The sequence below is a fragment of the Protopterus annectens genome, chromosome 12.part0 (genome assembly GCF_019279795.1).
Source record: "Protopterus annectens isolate FY-2018-M chromosome 12.part0, PAN1.0, whole genome shotgun sequence".
NCBI classification, from domain to species: Eukaryota; Metazoa; Chordata; order Ceratodontiformes; family Protopteridae; genus Protopterus; species Protopterus annectens.
In genome coordinates, this window is record NC_056746.1 from 1,219,432,436 (window position 1) to 1,219,452,618 (window position 20,183).

Consider the following 20,183-nt stretch of genomic DNA (forward strand, 5'->3'; position numbering starts at 1 on the left):
TACTCAGGAAATCCTTCTACGTGGCACACCCCATCACAAAAGGTTTCTCATCCAGGAAAAAAGAGGTCATTGTTCCCCTCTACTCATCACTCATTAGACCCATTATAGAGTACAATGCCCCTTTTGGTATGTACCTCACAAGACATCTACAACAACTGGAAAGGCCACAGAAATACCTCACAAAGAGGATTACCAGCCTCAAACAGATGCCCTATGCAGATCTTCTCAAAAAACTGCAGCTTTACTCCGTTGCATATCGCCTACTCAGAGGCGATCTCTGCCTAACACACAAAGCTATGTCAAACCCAGAGCTTTTAGATATGCTTCACTTAAAGAAATCCCAATCCCTACGAGCTACACGCTCTAGGGACCTAAACCTCGTCACCACAATAAACAGAACATGCTGGAGGGATAAGATTCCTGTCCCAGAGACTTCCCATACTCTGGAACAAACTACCTATCTATATCAAACAAAGCTCCTCATTAGCGCTCTTCAAGAAAAATCTTGATGATTGGATGGGAGATAGGAAATTCACCCAGGGGATCACTTCTGTGGCTCTGCTCAACAGTGGCACAGGAAAATAATTTTCTTGGGTGGCGAAAGCCAGGGTACCTTTGGCTAGGCTTATATAGGCACTAGGGCCAATAGCCTACCTTGGAACATCGAGACCAAAACATCGGATATACAGATAAGTGAAAACACAGAACATCGAACTGCAGAACGTCGGCACAAACTATCACAATAGCGAAAACGCACCCAGAACCACCACATAACCAAGATGCATTCCCATAACATTAAAAGCACCACGCCGAGGGAACAAATCTTTAGACACGTGTAAAGTAAACCTCAACTAAAATCTGGACAGAACCAATGCCAAGGAGTGGGAAACAACTGAATACCAATGTTCAGCACACGAACCAGCCGCGTATCACAAACTCCATCTGCCAAAACTGTGTACCCCAACAGGTCCATATATCCAAATCACACAATCCATTTCAACAATGTAAATGTAACACACCATCAGTGCATAGTGCAGCTAAACAAATAAAATGCCTTCCACTGTGAATGTGACATCACAACTTTAGAAGTGTAGCAATTGCTTTCAGGAATGTCAGAGCATTGTAAGAGTCCTTATCCCGCAATATAGTTTTAAACTTGTCTTCCCGTGCCAACAGTTTCTGTCTCTTAGGGGACAGTGGACAGCCCGCACACATACGGAGCTGCAATTCGTCTACCCTATTCTGTTCCCAACAGAGAGTCAACAGCAGCACACTCACATCAGTAGCACAAGCCCCTAGCAAACACTTTAAACAGTGATGCCACCCTTCAATACTGGTTTGCGTATGGGGCAAACACTCGAGATTGAGCTGGCAAATATTCCAAAACTCTTTGGGGAATAAAGATGGAAACCGCATGAAGGCTGAGGTTCTTTTTGAAAATTTCCTAGGTTTCCCTAGGAGGTACCAATCAGTGAAGTACTTCAACAACGGTTTTCCCTCAGGGGAGAATTCTAGCTTTAAGATGTGATATGCAGGAAGTACCTCCTCCTCATTCAAGAAGGCAAGCGCTGCTAAACATTTCACTTTGGGTTGGAACCATTGACACTTGTTATACAACCATGCTAAGCCCAGACTCTGCAACTTTCACCAGATATTCTGGCTGAAATGAAACAAACAACCCTTTGGCACTACACCATTCAGGTTCATTCTTAAACTCTTGATAGCAGCGATCTCAAAATCGCAGAGAGCAAACTTTGCCACATGATAACATTATTCTCAGCCATTAGGGAGAGGATACAGTGCCACATTACATTGTAGCTCTTCAGTGATTTCTTACGCATTAAGGTATATACCAAAGGTACTGTCCTCATATGGGTGCCATACTGTAGGAAGCCGTGTAAGCTGTACAATTGGTGGCAGATAATACCTTTAAAGAAAAAGGTACCGTCCATGAGCCACATTGTACACCGGCTTAGGTCTTGGAGATTCTTCACAGTAGTAATAACCAGAACTGTCAAACTACCTGCTGTGTCTATGTGTCTCTTGGAAATTAATTCGTCCTCCTTTAAAGAAAACCTGATATGCCAATACTGTCAAGGGTAGGTCGCTCACGTTGGCTAATATAGCAATAACCCACACCTGGGTGTGGGTAATGCTGGATTTACCCACGGTTGGCGTGGTTTGCCCTCGGGACCAAACAAAGACAACCGTGGGTAAATCCAGCATTACCCACCCAGAAGTGGGTTATTGCTATTATACAATGACATTATTTAAGAAAAGAAATAATTACTTTTCTTAAATAATGGCATTGTATAATGCCTCTTTGCTGCCCTTCCGCAGCTGTCTGGTGTTCCGCGGCAGTTCTGATGTACTGCGCATGCCTACGCAGTACATCAGAGCTGTGGGCAAAAGCAACGGAGAACGCAAGATCTCCGTTGCTTTTTACTGTCTCGCTATGTTAAACTCATTTAACATAGCGAGACAGGTTTAAAAAAAAAGCAACGGAGATCGCAAGATCTCCGTTGCTTTTTACACACTGTGTCGCTATGTTAAAGGAGTTTAACATAGCGAGACAGCTTTAAAAAAAGCAATGGAGATCTGCGTTGCTTTTTTTAAACCTGTGTCGCTATGTTAAACTCTTTTAACATAGCGAGACAGTGTTTTATACTAATGGAAAAAGTCCGGGCGACCGGACCTTTTTCCGTTAGTATATTGAGGGATTTACAACGGGCACGCTGGTTGGGCTGGCCAATCAGCGTGCACGTTTTAGAGGAGGCATTGTATAATAGTTGTGTGCATTCTACACATTCTATACACTTGTTGAACCAGTGCTTTTCTACTGGGTAGATACGGGGCACTACCTAATGTTGCTGTCGCCATGACATCCTCTACCACTAGACAGGGCATATCTCCGGACAGTAGCGACTTTTCTTTTACATGAGCACACATCGCATACCATTGTACCTTTGCCGGATCTCCTGTGTGCATGTGTCCACTAGACTTGCTTAGTTTCTCTCCGTCAGGTAATGCTTCCGTGACTGCATGCCCTTTACATTTAGTTGTTAACTTTTGTTTACAGCACAAGTACTGTTTTATTCCTGCGTTCCTTTCCAAGTTATACACATAGCCATTTACCTAATCCTTTATCTAATCCTTTGTAGCTGTTGTATTCCCTTCTAGTCATCTTTCACAGTACTGTGTTGTCGACGTTCTGCAGTTCGATGTTCTGTGTTTTCGCTTATCTGTATATCCGACATTAAGTCTCGATGTTCCAAGGTTCGACGTTATAATCACTCAATCATTTAACATGTAACTATATATATATATATATATATATATATATATATATATATTTGGGGAGGTTGGGAAACACTGAAAGAGCAAGATATTCAAAGCACATTTGACTGAATGCTCAAATGACTACATGCTAATTTTTACAGTGTGTGTAAGAAATATGATAGAAAATGAATGTTTGAAAAGGTTATCATGGTTGATGTGAACGTGCAAGTGTTCGCCGGCCAGGGGTAAGGGTAGTCAGTGATATATATATAGATATATATATACTTTTTTTAAAATTGCATATTCTATTTATTGGTTATGTCCTATGAAAGGATTTCTAATGGACATGTAAAGCTTGAGCCTTATTCCTGTTGTGTCATATAAAGTATTATTCTTACTGTCAATACTTGATTTGCTTTCCATGAAGAACGTTTGTCATATTTTATTTTGCATGATTTTGACCATTTTAAATAACCTAAAATTATTCCTTTTTTGAATGTTTCCAACATTTCTATTACCGTGAATAAACTGTACAAGCCTAATGAGCACATCATTCTCTGAAAGAACACCTCTGTAAAGTACTCAGCAAGGCTTTTAAATTAGGAAAACAAATTACCAAGCTTTAAACTAGCGATCAACAGAAGGGTTAGACCAAAAGTCTCCTTAAGCTAAAATGGCTACAGAGTAATTTTCAACAGAAATTCAAAAGTCTAGAAGTAAAGTTAAAGCAGCTATTTTATTACATTAAAGGGAAATGGATTTCAAGTGTGTGTGTGTGTTGATATGTAAGAGTCTGTGTGTTTGTGTGTGTACGTGTGTGTATGTGCGCGTGTGTGTATGTGTGTTGATATGTAACATTATGAGTGTGTATATGTGTATATATGTTCGTGTGTGTGTGCGTGTTGATATGTAAGAGTGTGTTGATATGTAAGAGTATGTGTGTGCATATATGTATATGTTTGTGTGTGTGTGTGTGTGTGTGTGTGTGTGTGTGTGTGTGTGTGTGTGTGTGTGTGTGTGTCACTGCATAAGCTCAAGAGTGAGTCTGATTCTATATAGAAGCAGCATTCTTTGCGAGAGGTTCTGAAAAGTTTTATACTAAGCTATGTTGACTTGTTTGGTATAATTAAAGTTGCAATGTGGCAGACAGTATTCTTTTGAGATATGCACAGGAATAATAATATTGAAAAGGCAGATGTTATCTAATGAACAGTGCAGTATATCTTGGCTTTGATTATATTATGGTTATATATGGACATACACAAGAGGGAATTCCAAAAACTCTTGCACTATAGTATTTCAAAGTTTTTGGAGCAGGTAATGGGAAAATCTAGCAAACAATGTTCCTGCATGATATGCTCACGAATTGTAACACTGACAATACAGATTTATAACCAATACATTAATGCAGCATATGCTGGATTTGCTTGTAAAATGGTTATACATATGCATGCACACATACACATTTATAAGGAAATATATAGACGAACACAAACACACATACATATGAGTCTGTGTAAAAGAAAACAAACTTTATCTGAACATCATATTGACTTACTTTCCTACACAGTCACCTAGATATACAGCTACACATACATGGAACTGGTATGTAGCATACTATGATGTTGAGATGTGAACAGCAAATTGCTATGACCATAGCATAGCTATGTACAGGACAAATATGTGGAAAATGTGTACCAGTACCCATAAGAGGTGTCCACACCAAATGGTATCAGCATTGAGAGCGACCCCATGTTTTCCAGCTTTTACATGAGGTCAGGGTGGCACATCAACATCACAATGGAATTTTTGTAATCTACATTAAACAGCTTCCAAAGGAAGCCTCACAAGTGTAGGTCATATCACAATATACAGGTTGCTCTTCCTTGCAAAAGTGTTTCTCAACATCAGCACATGGCAGGGAGTACAATAGTCTTGTTCATATACAACAAAGCCCTAACATATGATACAGCCCAGCAAATATGACATAATATATAAGTGGGATACCTTGGTATAAGGCAACTACACTATCTTCCTATGGCGGTAAAAATCCCATATATGTGCATGTCTCAGAATACTACAGATTTGAATGGCTTATCAGCACCATATTTAGCTTTTCCTTGCTATCCATCTCTAATGGGTCTCATTAGCATGCAAAGTTTCATAATCTTATTTTCTTCAAAATGAGTGTCTTGCCAGAAATGGATAGCACAGAGTGCCGATCTTCAAAAACACTTACTGATCCAATAGTAAGTGCCAAAATCAGTAAGTCTTGCAGAATTAGCCTGCTACATTGATGTGGCGTTTCAAGCCTGGTGACCTGAGATCATTTATACAGTGCAGACACCTACAGGATATGGCATGAAAAGGAATTATAAGGCTGTGCCTGCTCAGCTGTATTTGATGGGAGGGATGATGACAATATGAAGGAGTGAGTTACATGATCCTTGTGGCCCTTGGCCTTGTTCAAGACTGCAACAATGAATTGCATCCAGACTAGATGAATATAAAGTCAAAGATTAGAAACTGTCATTTTGGAAGGAGGTGGTAGGACTCAACTAAAGAAAGGCTATGCCTACTAGCTCACCATTGCCTTGCGAATAATTCCAGCACAGAGTGGTAGGACTTCATAGCACTGCTTCAAGCCATCATTTATGAGTATCAGTGATAGTAGCCAAACTCACTATCTGTTTGCACCCAGCTGGTGATCCCAATGCAGCAGACTTAATTACCTGACTTACAATGAATAACTTGGTATCAGAGGAGAGAAGGACTCAGAGGAGACACATGCCCACAAAAGTCACCCAACCCATGACATATGTAACCTCCATGGATGTGCAAAAATACAGAAAAAAAAAAACAGTCTTACAGAGGAATGTGAATATGATGCAGAATATATTACCAGAGTGAGTACAATTGCAGAAACCAGGACTTAGCAAGTATGTCTAAGAATATCAGAGCTGGTCAGAATACAGTGGAGTACAGTCATGCCTGGCTGCACATATAGCTGGTGTCTGTTAGCATGCCATCGTCCGACCAGTAGGAGGACATATTATAAGTTCATTGAACAGTGTACCATATAAAGCGATATTCATCAACAACTCATTAGTGCTTCATTCATGCTAGTACTGTGACAGCTAGTGAAATTCTAACAATGCACTCATATACCAGCCTTGAACAGTGCCAGCAGCTATATTACCCTTTATCATTTGCTTTTATGATTAGCTTTGGCATGCAGGTAAAATATAGTTATATGAGTAAGGAACTTGGTAAATAGCATTTACATATGTGGTTAATGAATTACATAGCTATCCCTGACTACCTGTTGCATATTTGCTGAAAAGTTTATATTATTGCATAACAGTAAATGTGCTAGACTATGTTATGACAGTAGTGACATACCCAGGTCATATACATATAGTCAGCATGCGTTATGTTTACCAGACAGTGTAACAACCACACATACAATAAATATTATAGCCTTATAGTATGTTCTAATTGGTACCAGGCTACTTTTTTTTTCAACTAACTGTGGGCAAGATGTCTGTATAGCTGATAGAGGTACACACTGTTTAGAACTTGGAGTTAAAGAAACTTTATACTCTAGTATTACTGTAGAGTTCCTGATGTATTCTTTATTATAGTAAAATGTTAGTGCTCTTTGCAAGTGTTTTGGGTCCTTTTCAGTTTTTTAACTCTATGTGTCTTAACAGGCAGTTCAAGGAACAGATGGAGTGCACTTTGATGCCACTATACTGAAGGAGATTACAGTATAGTATTTACACACTGAGCATGGAGTGCACTTTGATGCCACTTTACTGAAGTAGAATACAATATAGTATTTGCACAATGAGCATGGAGTGCACTTTAATGCCACTATACTGAAGTAGAATACAGTATAGTATTTGCACACTGAGCATGAAGTGCACTTTGATGCCACTGTATTGAAGTAGAATATGGTATAGTATTTGTACACTGAGCATGAAGTGCACTTTGATGCCACTGTACTGAAGTAGAATACAGTACAGCATTTGCACACTGAGCATGGAGTGCACTTTGATGCCACTATACTGAAGTAGAGTACAGTATAGTATCTGCACAATGAGCATGGAGTGCGCTTTGATGCCATTATACTGAAGTAGAATACAGTATAGTATTTGCACAGTGAGTATGGAGTGCACTTTGATGCCACTGTATTGAAGTAGAATACAGTATAGTATTTGCACATTGAGCATGGAGTGCACTTTGATGCCACTATACTGAAGTAGAGTACAGTATAGTATCTGCACAATGAACATGGAGTACGCTTTGATGCCACTATACTGAAATAGAATACAGTATAGTATTGCACACTGAGCATGGAATGCACTTTGATGCCACTATACTGAAGTAGAATACAGTATAGTATTTGCACACTGAGAATGGAGTGCACTTTGATGCCACTGTACTGAAGTAGAATACAGTATAGTATTGCACACTGAGCATGGAGTGCACTTTGATGCCACTATACTGAAGTAGAGTACAGTATAGTATCTGCACAATGAGCAATGAGTGCGCTTTGATGCCATTATACTGAAGTAGAATACAGTATAGTATTTGCACAGTGATTATGGAGTGCACTTTGATGCCACTGTATTGAAGGAGAATACAGTATAGTATTTGCACACTGAGCATAGAGTGCACTTTGATGCCACTATACTGAAGTAGAGTACAGTATAGTATCTGCACAATGAACATGGAGTGTGCTTTGATGTCACTATACTGAAGTAGAATACAGTATAGTATTTGCACACTGAGCATGGAATGCACTTTGATGCCACTATACTGAAGTAGAATACAGTATAGCATTTGCACACTGAGAATGGAGTGCACTTTGATGCCACTGTACTAAGTAGAATACAGTATAGTATTTGCACACTGAGCATGGAGTGCACTTTGATGCCACTGTACTGAAGTAGAGTACAGTATAGTATTTGCACACTGAGCATGGAGTGCACTTTGATGCCACTGTACTGAAGTAGAATACAGTATAGTATTTGCACACTGAGCATGGAGTGCACTTTGATGCCACTATACTGAAGTAGAATACAGTATAGTATTAACACACTGAGCTAGCATACAATGTCACCACAAGAATTAAGATTAGTCTTGCATCTTGTAATCAAAATATAGCAACAAGAGCAACTAAGAAGGTAAAAACTTGTGTTTTAATGTAAGGCTCTTAGTGTATGCTGTTTGGCATATGATGATCTTTGTAATCATCTGCTTTATACTTAGTCATAGAAGCTAAATATAATTTCAGCAATATGTACAAAGGGTTAATGTAGATAACCTACAGTAGGTAAAGCATAGCTGTTATCTCCTTGTACTACATGCTAACCACTAATATTCTAGCTAAAACATTAACTATCACAGCAAAAATAGATGTAAAGCTTTCACAGTACTAGTATTAGTATAGGCATTTTTAATGTGCACTATACATGTTTGACTACAACAATATATTAGAACTACATGTGGAAGGTACACCATACTATAACTGTATATTTCTAAACTGGAAATGCATAGTGTTAACTTACATAACTGATATATTGTTATGTTGTATTGTCTACATAACAGACAGATTTTCTATCACATTATAACAGCACATCCTGTTACAGTATTGCTTCCCATAAATCAAATCAGAGGATCACATAACGTTAGAAGAGCATAGCTGCAGTACATAACTCCTGGAGTCAAGCACAAGAAGGAACTTTGCATTTCCAAAAGTAACAGCAACATACACTGCTATTCACTTTACAATGCAGATAACAATGCCTCAAGCCCGCAGTACATTTGTCAATTGATTTTAAAAATAAAAAAGGTTGGAGTTCAAAATGGCCGCTGTTCTGTGAGCACTGCTATCACCTAGGTCTCAATATACCCTGGATTAAAACAAACCCAGAAGGCAACGCAGAATTAATACTACAGAAATAACTGTAGATATTTACTGCTAATATCATCCAGCAAACAAAGGAGGAAGAAAAAGTGACAGATTCAGCACAGAAACAGCAGGGTTAACTAAGATTTCTGAATAACAGCTTAAGCAATGTGCTACTAAGGCCCTGCATCTGACTGCAAGATTGGTAAAACACTATACAGCAAGATGTCAAAAGAGGAAAATAATATGGAAACAACAACAACTAAGACCAAATTCTCAGTACTAGCCTCACCTGAGAAAGACACAACTTCAAAAAGACAAAAGACAACTAAACAAACTGACAACTCTAAAAATACAAATAAATCCAAGACAGACCAGCCAGCTAATCTGGAAGACATAAAATCTGTCGTATTACCTATCCAGCAAGCATTAAAGGACTTATAATTACAATTTCAAACCTTTGGTGACTCATTCAGCCAAATAATATCCAGAATGGAAAAATCTGAGTCCAAAATAATAGAAAATGAAATAAAAATAGACTCTATTTCTCAAAAAACTGATGCCCATGACAAAGAAATACAAAACTTACAAGCAAAATTAACAGACCTGGAAGCAAGATCTCAAAGGAACAATATCATAATCAGAGGAATACCTGAAACTGTACTTCATAGCAATCTAATACCAACAATCAAGCAAATAATAAATTCCCTCCTAGAGGAATCTGAAGAAATGCAGCAAATAACAATAGAGAGAGCCCACAGAGCCCTGAGGGAAATGGAAACATCACTGAAACCAAGACCTGTCTATATTAAAATATTAAACTACCAAGATGTAAATAAAATCATACTGGCAGCAAAGAAAAAAGGCACACTCACCTGGAATAATAATAAAATCTCCTTTGCTCAAGACCTCCCAATACAAATAAGACAAGCAAGACAACTACTATCTCCATACTGCAGGTTCCTAATAGAAAAAAAATCAAATTCCAGATGAAATATCCAAATCAGTTAATTTTTTACATCAAAGAGGTTAAATACATGGTTGCTAACCCCAAAGAGGCAAAAGAGACATTCCTGGCTGTTTTTAAGCAAATTCCACCTTCAGAAGTGAAATAAATCCACAAAAAAAGATAAAGGACCCTTGGATGAAAAAATGACCCCATTCACGAGCACTCTAGCTGGGATCCAACTCTGAAATCTTCCCCTTGCTGTCTAGGCCCTTAAATAATTGATGTGAGCCATGAGAAACCCAGGAAAAGGAAGTACAGCCTGGGTAGGAACCAAAAATGAACTGCTGTTTCCGATGCACGAATATAGGAAGGAAGTTCCCTCTGGGATATTGGCTTGCAAATTCAGCCCCCCTAGGCTTTTGAGGGCCTCATTAAGAACAGTCAGACAAAATGGATTTCAGCAAGCTCCAAAGGATTTTACTGCCTGAAAAATGAAAATTGATCTGCACCAGCTAAAAGAAGAAAGCTGCACCATAGATGTCAACCAACCTGCAAGCAAAACCTTGAAGAAATAAGGTACTGTTGAACTGAACCATTCACTAAAACAGTACACCCTGTACTGTGTAGGTGAATGAAACTCCAGCCTTAAATAATAGGCAAGAAATAAACTGTCAGAATTATGCTAGCTCATAGATTAATATTGGGAAAAAAGGGAAAAAAATTGTTAAATGTTTTATGTAAATACTAGAAATGTGTTAAAAGATCCTGGAGAGAAGTAATCTCAGGAATTTAGTAAAATAACCTAACAATCCTGGGATAATGTAAATATAGCCTTAATATGTCAACTATAGCAGAAGGACTGTTTGGCTAAGCTGTTTTTTTTTTTTGTCTCTCTATACTTCCTACTTCATTTAAATAGGTGCCAAGTATATATTTTATAACCCACACAGATTGATGAGGAAAAACATCACTATAGGCACCAAAGAAGGTCGAAATCTGAATAAGTAAAGGGGAGGAAAAAGAAGTTAAATGAGAGAAAAATGTAAAAATGACAAGATTGATTGTTTAACAATATTACTGTGGTACATATATTGCTATAATTTACTGAGGAATGTATATTAATATGCTGTTTTAAAAATACTATTAGAAAGAATTAGTCACAAGACAAAAACAATACATGCTGTACCTTAAATGCAATACCATCACTGTATCAATAATATGTTGGAAGAGGCTAGGGATATTAAGTAGCAGTGTTTGTTGAGGGAACTAGTTTGTTCAGCTTTGTCCACATTGTTTATAGTAACACAGGGAGGATACTATGGAGTAAATCTATATCTAAAAAGAAAACACATTCCAAGATTAGACGTAAAGGTAAACCATATAATGAACCTTCATCCTCCCCCCTGATTATTCCTGGTCCAGGGATATAGTGGTTAGGCACAGAGTAGGGACGGGGATAAATAGATGCTTTCCTAAACCATCACACAGTAACACATACAAAACTAACAAAAAAAACTAATATACATGGCATATCTAAGGAATACACCTAATAAATAAATGTGGGAAATAGAATCATGGAATGTTAAAGGGCTCCAAAACAAGAAAAAAAGAAAACTATTCTTACACCTTACATTAAAAACCACAGCCAACCTCATACTAATACAAGAAACGCACTTGACTGCAGACCAATGAGCAGAAATTAGCAGAAAGAAATGGATAAGTCAAATCATAGCTTCAGAGGGGAAAACAAACAGTGCTGGGGCTGCCATAATAATTAAAAACCAATTTAAGGAAAAAATACTTAAAACCAAAGCTGACAAGGAGGGAAGATGGTGCTATGTAACATTTAATAGTCCTACAATACCAAAACCTATAATGGTACTTAATGTTTACGCACCCTGTAATAACCAACAACACTTTTTTATGTCATTATACCCAACCTTAAACCAATTTAAAGATCACTACCTAGTGATTGGAGGTGACTGGAATACATATCAAAACCCAGAAAAGGATAAATCTAATCTGACCAAATCACATAGTAAACAAGCCACATTAGCCCTATATGAACTCAAATAAGATTTCAAACTATATGACCCTTTTAAATATGGGAACAGTGCAGATAAAACAGGGAAATTCACATTCTATTCGCAATGCCACAAAATGTGGTCAAGGATAGACTTCTTCTTAATCTCTGACATATTCATTAACATGGACCCAACAATAACTATACATACCAGGTTCTTTTCAGATCACTCCAAAATCACACTGAACATTAACTGGGATAAAAAGATATATTTAGAGAATAGTGGTCATAATTGGTCATTAAACCCTAATTTACTTTCCAAAATGGATCTAATAAAAGAAACAGAAGCAATACTAAAAATAACTCTTACAAATATCACTAACTCCCAAGTACCAACTGACATAGAATGGGCTGCAACCAAAGCACAAATCAGAGGATTGTTTATCAAAAAAGCAGCATACTATAAAAAAATTCAACTGAAAGAGGAGCATATATTGAAAGGGAAAATAGAGCATCTTGAAAAAGGACTAATAAATAACCCTAAGAACCAAACAGAAGCTGAAGTTTTAAAACTGCAAAGGGATCTATATATGTTAGAAACCAGGAACCTATCTTTCTATGAAGCCAGAATGTTCGCCACTTACGCAGAAGAAGTTCAAATACAATTTAGAGCTCTGGCCAGAATTATCTGCCAACACAAAAATGCTTCCAATATATCAGAAATAAACTACAGAGACAAAAACTACACAAAAAATGAAGACATTATTAAAACATTTGAACAAATATACTCTCAAATATATGGAGCACAAATACTACAAACCTCAAAGGAAGATAGAACTCTTTTTCTTCAAAAACTGAAATTCCCTAAACTCAATTTAGACCAACAAAAAAAACTAACTGAGCCGATATCCATCAGTGAAATTATTACAACAATCAAACATTTAAAAGTGCATAAGGCTCCTGGTCCGGATGGACTCACATCAGAATTTTACAAAGCATTTTCCCTCTTGATAGCCAAACTACTATACTATACACTGAATTACATAATAAACTATAAAATAAATGATATCAACTTTAATTCCTCTAAAACTATATTTATATTAAAAGAACACACAGACCCCAAAAACCCCGACAGCTACAGACCCATCTCCCTCTTAAATATGGATACTAAAATATTTACCTCTATACTTGCAAACAGAATGAAAAATCTGATAGAAAAAATCCTCTCCCCAGAAAATCCGGTTTTACACCACATAGACAGACTAGTGAGAATACATTAACATTACATGCACTAATATCCTACGCTAACCGATACAATATCAACATCTACACAATGGTAGTGGATGCCCACAAGGCATTTGATAGGGTTAATCTAGAATTCTTACTCCAAACACTACCCTACTTTAATATACCCAATAACTTCATTCAGATCATCCAAACTCTCTATAGCAACCCATACACATCTCTATATATAAATAAAACTTGGTCAAATAGGATCCTAATAAAAAATGGAACAAGACAAGGATGCCCATTATCACCCTTCCTGTTTAACCTATACCTAGAACCACTCTTTCTATACATTAAACAAAATACATATCACAATCCTCCATTAATACACAACTTCAAAATATATCTCACTGCATTTGCAGATGATCTGAACATATACTGCACTACACCAAATTCAGATATAAACAAAATAACAGCTGCAATTGAACATTTCTCAACTATGTATAACTACAAACTAAACCTTAATAAAACTAATATTTTCCCCCTAAAAACACCCAAACTCATCTCACTAATACCATTGTTAAACACAATAAAATTAAAAGAAGAAACTAAATACCTGGGAATCACCTTTTTCCAGAGTAACAAAGACTTCTACCAACACAATGTAAACCTTAAATGGCAAAATATAATGCAAGACTGCAAAAGATGGAACAACCTAAAACTACCATTCTTGGCCAAAGTATCAATAATTAAAATGAACATTTTACCTAGACTAATGTATATATTCATGACATCACAGACAACAATACATAATAAATTCTTCAAACAAATTCATACCTTCCTAGCAAAATTTATATGGGAACCCATAAAAACCAGAATCTCCTATCCAAAATTAACACTCCCCAAAAGCAAAGGAGGACTAAATCTACCAGATTTTAAAATGTACTACTCAATCATTAACACTAACAGAATATTGAGAATAGCTGAACATAACCCGTCAATGGAAAATTGGTCTCCTCTCTGGGTGACAATATATTATAAATATATTAAAGCTCAAGGTTTCAATCCCAAAGCACTTCCATTCCTGAAGCAGAAAGAAATACAAACTTATAACATTATAGAGCCCTTAAAACATTCTATCAACCTAGCGCAAAAACTCTTTCAATTCTTGAACCTTAGACATGCCATGACAATACTGCAACCCCTTCATAAAAACCCAAATTTAAAAATAAACAATAAGATGCTGGACCTAGTCCCTTTTCCCAGACTGAAAGATAAAACAATCCAAGATATCTATCCCTACCTTAACTGTTCAATACAAGAAATGAGGACGAACTTAAACCTCCCTAAATCACACATAATAATCCTAAGACAAATCAAAGAACTGTGTTCCAGTTATCTCCAAAATGTGACTATGACCAATAGTGACATAAAAACTTGTAGCAGGCTTTGGAAAACTATTATCACAACAAAGAAAACTATTACCAATTCATATAAAATGATAAATGAAATCAAATACCAGAAGGACCTCCTCTTCTCTAACTACTGGAGAAAAATTAAGCCATCCATAGATGATCAGCAAATAAGCCAGGCAATCAATCTAACACTGAAGATTTTACCCCTCAAAAAGTTAGCATACACTCAGCTCATGATCAATAATAATGCTTATTTTACACCTGCAATCCTACACAAATTTAACACATCAAAATCACCTTTCTGCCCACACTGTAAGGACCAGATAGCTGACTTAATCCATGTATTTTGGAGCTGTAAATGTGTCTATAAACTCTGGAACTCTCTCAAGGTACAATTACAAAAAACAGGTTATCAAACATCAACATTAACTTGGGAATTCACTCTGTTACACATTCTCCCACCCAACATCCCAAGAAAACAAGCAAATACACTTTTAACAATTTTCCTACTAATGAAACTGTATATAGCTTTTAAATGGCTAGATACGATAAATATCTCTTGGGAGGGTTTTAAACAAGTAGCTATACAACACCTTTTAGCTCATAAAATAGTAATAGATAAAAGAAACAAAAACATGAAATCCAGAGAAATTTGGGAACAAACCTTTAATATCATATTAGCATAATTCATCACACAACAACTTAGAAATACACTATAATGGAACCAAAGAACACATACAAGTTCAGATATTAAATAATAACTTGGATATTACGAATGTATATACTGTCTATATAACTGTGGAATTAACAATGAAAGCATCTATGTACATAGTGTAAATAGATATGTTGTACGACCTATATCCTGTGGTATTTGACATCAATGTATAACATATGTATATGTGTGTATGTGTGTGTATGTATATGTGTGTATATATGTATATATATATATGTATGTATATGTATGTATGTATGTATGTATGTATATATATATATATATATATATATATATATATATATATATATATATATATATATGCACACGGTCATGTTGTAAGATGGTTTTTATTTGTGACATTTATTAATGTAAAAATAAAAATAAAAATTATTGAAAAAAAAAAATAAAAAAGGTTATTGCTTGACCTATTATTTCAAATATTCCTAATCATCACAAGACGTGATTTTTAATGTTTTTGTGTAAATGTAATGTCTCCTGCCATGCCATCATATAACCATGCCTACATGTATACAAGTAGTCATGGCTGATTGGGTAATATGATAACAATAACTGTACAGTTCCTTACATTTTACCAGCATGACAGAACGTTATATAATTGTATGCAATACTGCTTAGTACAGCAACTAGCACTGCTTAGGAATATGTTATCATATTTTTACAGGTAAATTTTAGTGCACAGTAATTGTATCACTGATATGTATGAACCATACTGCTCACACTATCACATATTAGCAGATATCAGCTGTCTATATCTATTTATCTACCTGTCTATCTCTGTATAAGTACATAGGTAGATATGCACAGGTATGACATGCTCATGTACTACACTGTACTTTAACTGTCTGCAATATTTATAACACTGCTCATCTCTCACTCTGGTAATATATCCTGTATTGTACATGTGTTTATCTGAAGGACTTTATGAATTTATTTATTTATTGTAAATCTGTAGTGGTTCTGGGGGATGTGAGGACTTCTTGAGAAAGTGTGGCTCTCCTGAGACCTTCTGTCTATGATATCACAGTTATATAGTATTACACAAGTATTTAACCCCCCAGGCCAGATTCATTAGCTGGTGTAGAAAGAGTGACAGCAGGAGCCAACATTGTTGCTCCCAGAGGATGGCTTGACATAATACTCGACTCAACTCTTTCTTTGTGGGCACCATTCAGAAAAGCACTGTGTGCTGCTTGGTATGAGCATCTCTTTAGGTGAGTCTACATCCCTCTTAAAGTCATAACTGCATATGCAACTAATCTGACCACTATTTGTGGCTCTGCACTTCACTGAGGCTTGCAGAATAGTATGCTATGCTTCACAACAGCATGCTTCTCCCATTCCTACTGTGAAGAGGGATGAGTAGGCATAACCTCGTCATTCTCCATTACCCCACCAGCCGAAACAGTGCTGATGACACTAAGTATAAATGGATTGCCTAGGTCAAAGTAAAGTCATTCTCCCTCTGCACCAACAAGAGCTGGCTTCCTCTGCAAGACTTTTGAACTTTGGCACATACATTTCGGCTCAATAAGGGCAGGCAGATATTAACACTGTACTCGGTCAGTCTCAGAAATTCTGGACTTTAGTAAGTATTTCATTATCTTAATCCTCTGTTCTCACTGCCAGATTAAAAAAAACATACAAACCCAGGGACTCCTTAAGCAGCAAAGAAGTACAGCTTACAATCCTGAATCAACAAACTATTAGATATGACATCTGACTCAGGTAATACAAGGTCTCAGAAGAAATTCATTTGCCCCTACCTTGCTGATTAACCCCACCATGGTAAATTGATAGTGAAAGTATTTGCATACAAAAGTAAGAGAAACATGTAACCTAACTGACCACTTCTGTGGACATTTTTGCGTGGACATTAAAGTAAACAATAATACACTACAATTACAAATAAAAAGCTTTTTGTTTGACCTATTATTTCAAATATCCCTAATAGTCACTGGAAATTCCTATGGGGGATAGTGCCCGCAATCCTCCTGGACAGGGGCAGTCATCACTAAATACAATTTGGGTATTGACCAGTACTTCAATGGTATTACATTGGGTTGAAATGGCTAGGATAAAAATGACCTTCGGGTCGATAGCCTAGTAATCTCCTATGAGCCTATGATGAATTAAACAATTCAACTACAACACATACCCTTATAACTCAGAAGTGAAACAACTATCTGATCACAACTAGTCAGGAATTCAACCCAATAAAAAATGAAATGAAAACATTTTTGTAAGAAGCTGAGCTCTCTGCACCCTTATATATGAAGCAAACAGTTCTTCAGTGATTTTCTGTGGAAAACAGCAACTTGGTAATTCAACATCAACAAGGGTAACTTTACCAAATACAACCCGACTGAGGTGCGGGAAAGCCGCAAAAAACAAAGTGATGAGTGCATCCAAGCTGCAGTATGTCCATATGCCCTCCTGTTTGCCAGTTCCCAAAAATGAAAAGGTTCGCATGTAGTAAAACAAGCTTCTGATTCATCTTGTAGACAGTAAGATTTATAGAAAGACTCATCATTATTGGAAAGCATTTTGCTTCCCAGGATCATGAAAAGGGCAGCCATATTTCCCTTTGCTATTCAAATAGAGATAGTGTGATTCAGTCACCAAAATGATTTTATTTTCTTAAGTGATACTGCTGTCTGAACTACTGAGATGTACAACATAATGGTGATTATCTTTATCCAATTATTTTTTAGAATCATTTAACCTCCATCTTTCTTTAGAATAGGTTCTTATTTTTTTTTTAAATCTCAGTACTGCAAATGTGGTAAGAAGAAATAATTTATACAAAACATGATGTCTTCAATCTTTTCTCATTAATCTTTTTTTTTTATCTAGGCAGTAGTATACTTCCCGACCATTTTGCACTGAATTTCTAAACAGTTAATTAAAGCACTTTTTTATAACACAGATTTTCTGTGTTAACCTCTCTCTACAAGTCAAACGGATGTACGTTCACGATGCAGAAAAGAGTGACAGTAAAAGCCTTGCTGCGAGTTTACAATAATTAAAACAGAAGAGATGGGTTTGGTACCTATAGCAAAATACAAAATGAAATAAAATATAAACTGCGATGCTTGGAGGTGGTAAATGAACTTTAATTACTGGAAGCTTCACTTTAGTGTATCCATTATGCTAATGACAATAAATGCATTGGGATAGGAATTACTTCTATGATATATGTCAGTGATTAAACTCACAGTGTGTCATGAAGAGAATGTTAAAACAGAAATATAAATGAGTATTTGCTCAGTGTGCTAAGAAAGCATCTTGTTAAATATTTGCCTTTTCCAATTTCAGTCAACTGCTTTTATTTTTCTTTCATTTTTTTGCTTTGGTTTTCTTTTTTTTCTTCATTCAGTTCACTAACTTCAAGCAAAATAATGCACACGCAATATTTTATCTCTGTTGTTAAAAGACCTGTTAAAACCTGGCTCCATGATGCTCAGGGATGGAGTCCCAACTGTGACCCTGTAGATCAGGGTTCCATTTGTTGGCCCAGCACTGGAGCAAATGAGCATGGTAGGTGGTGGGGAGAAGGGTCATGACCTGTTTGCCTTACCAGGGGGGGGGTATGGAGGGCTGTGTGCATTCAGGAGAAACATTAATTAATGCAATCTCCTTGATGGGGACCAGACAGATCACCATTTGTACTTTGGGAGGAGAGGTAAGCCTGTGTGGAAAGCATGCCCTTATAGAAGTGAAGATATGCCATTTCATGCCACTGCCTGATGCTTTGCAAGGTGCAAAAGGGGAGGTATGGCATATAAATAGTAAAATGCTCGAACCATCCCTGATGAGTATCTGAATGATGTCATGTTCCTGTCAGTCTACCCTTACATCATTAATGGAGAATGAATGGGTCTATTAGCTGAGAAGGGGGTTGACAATCAACTGACAAATGGGCTAAAGAGAAATAAAAAAAAAGAAACTTGCTTGATCATGCCTTTATTTTTATGCTGTATAGTAACCCTGCATCATTCTAAATATTGTTAATGTAAAATTTGTTCTGCCCTCACATTACTTGAATAAGTCAATCATTATAGCATAACTTTACAATCAGCCAGTGCTAGCTTTTCTACTTGTGCATCCCATAATATGTTGTAATGCTGGATTCAGTTTTCATTCATCTTCCTGTAAGCACTAACAAAGAAATGCAGTTCTCAGTTTTCAACTTTTCCTTGAGTAGTACCACAGCAAGGTTCCATTGTCAATGATTTTCATTCAATATTGTGATTCTTACCGCGGTGATGCAGCAGTAGCGTTATTGCCTCACAGCAAGAGGTTCTCCCGTTCGATTCTCAGCTGGAGTGCGGGAAGTGCCTTCTGTGTGGACTCTGCATGTCCTCCCCCATGGTTGGGTGGCGTTTGAAAGACATGCGTAAATGGACATGCCTTCGTTGAAGGTTGGATGTTGAGCTGGCACCTCGACGTTCATGAAAAATCTACTGCCATTCATTAGCGGACTGGAGTTCCGCTGTGATGACCCCTAACCGGGAAAAGCCGAAAGACAAACAACAACAACAACAACATTGTGATTCTTCCTTGGTTATTATAAGAAATAGTGTCCAGTAAACATATAATTTATAGAGGACCTGGATTTTTATGCTGCTGGTATTCCT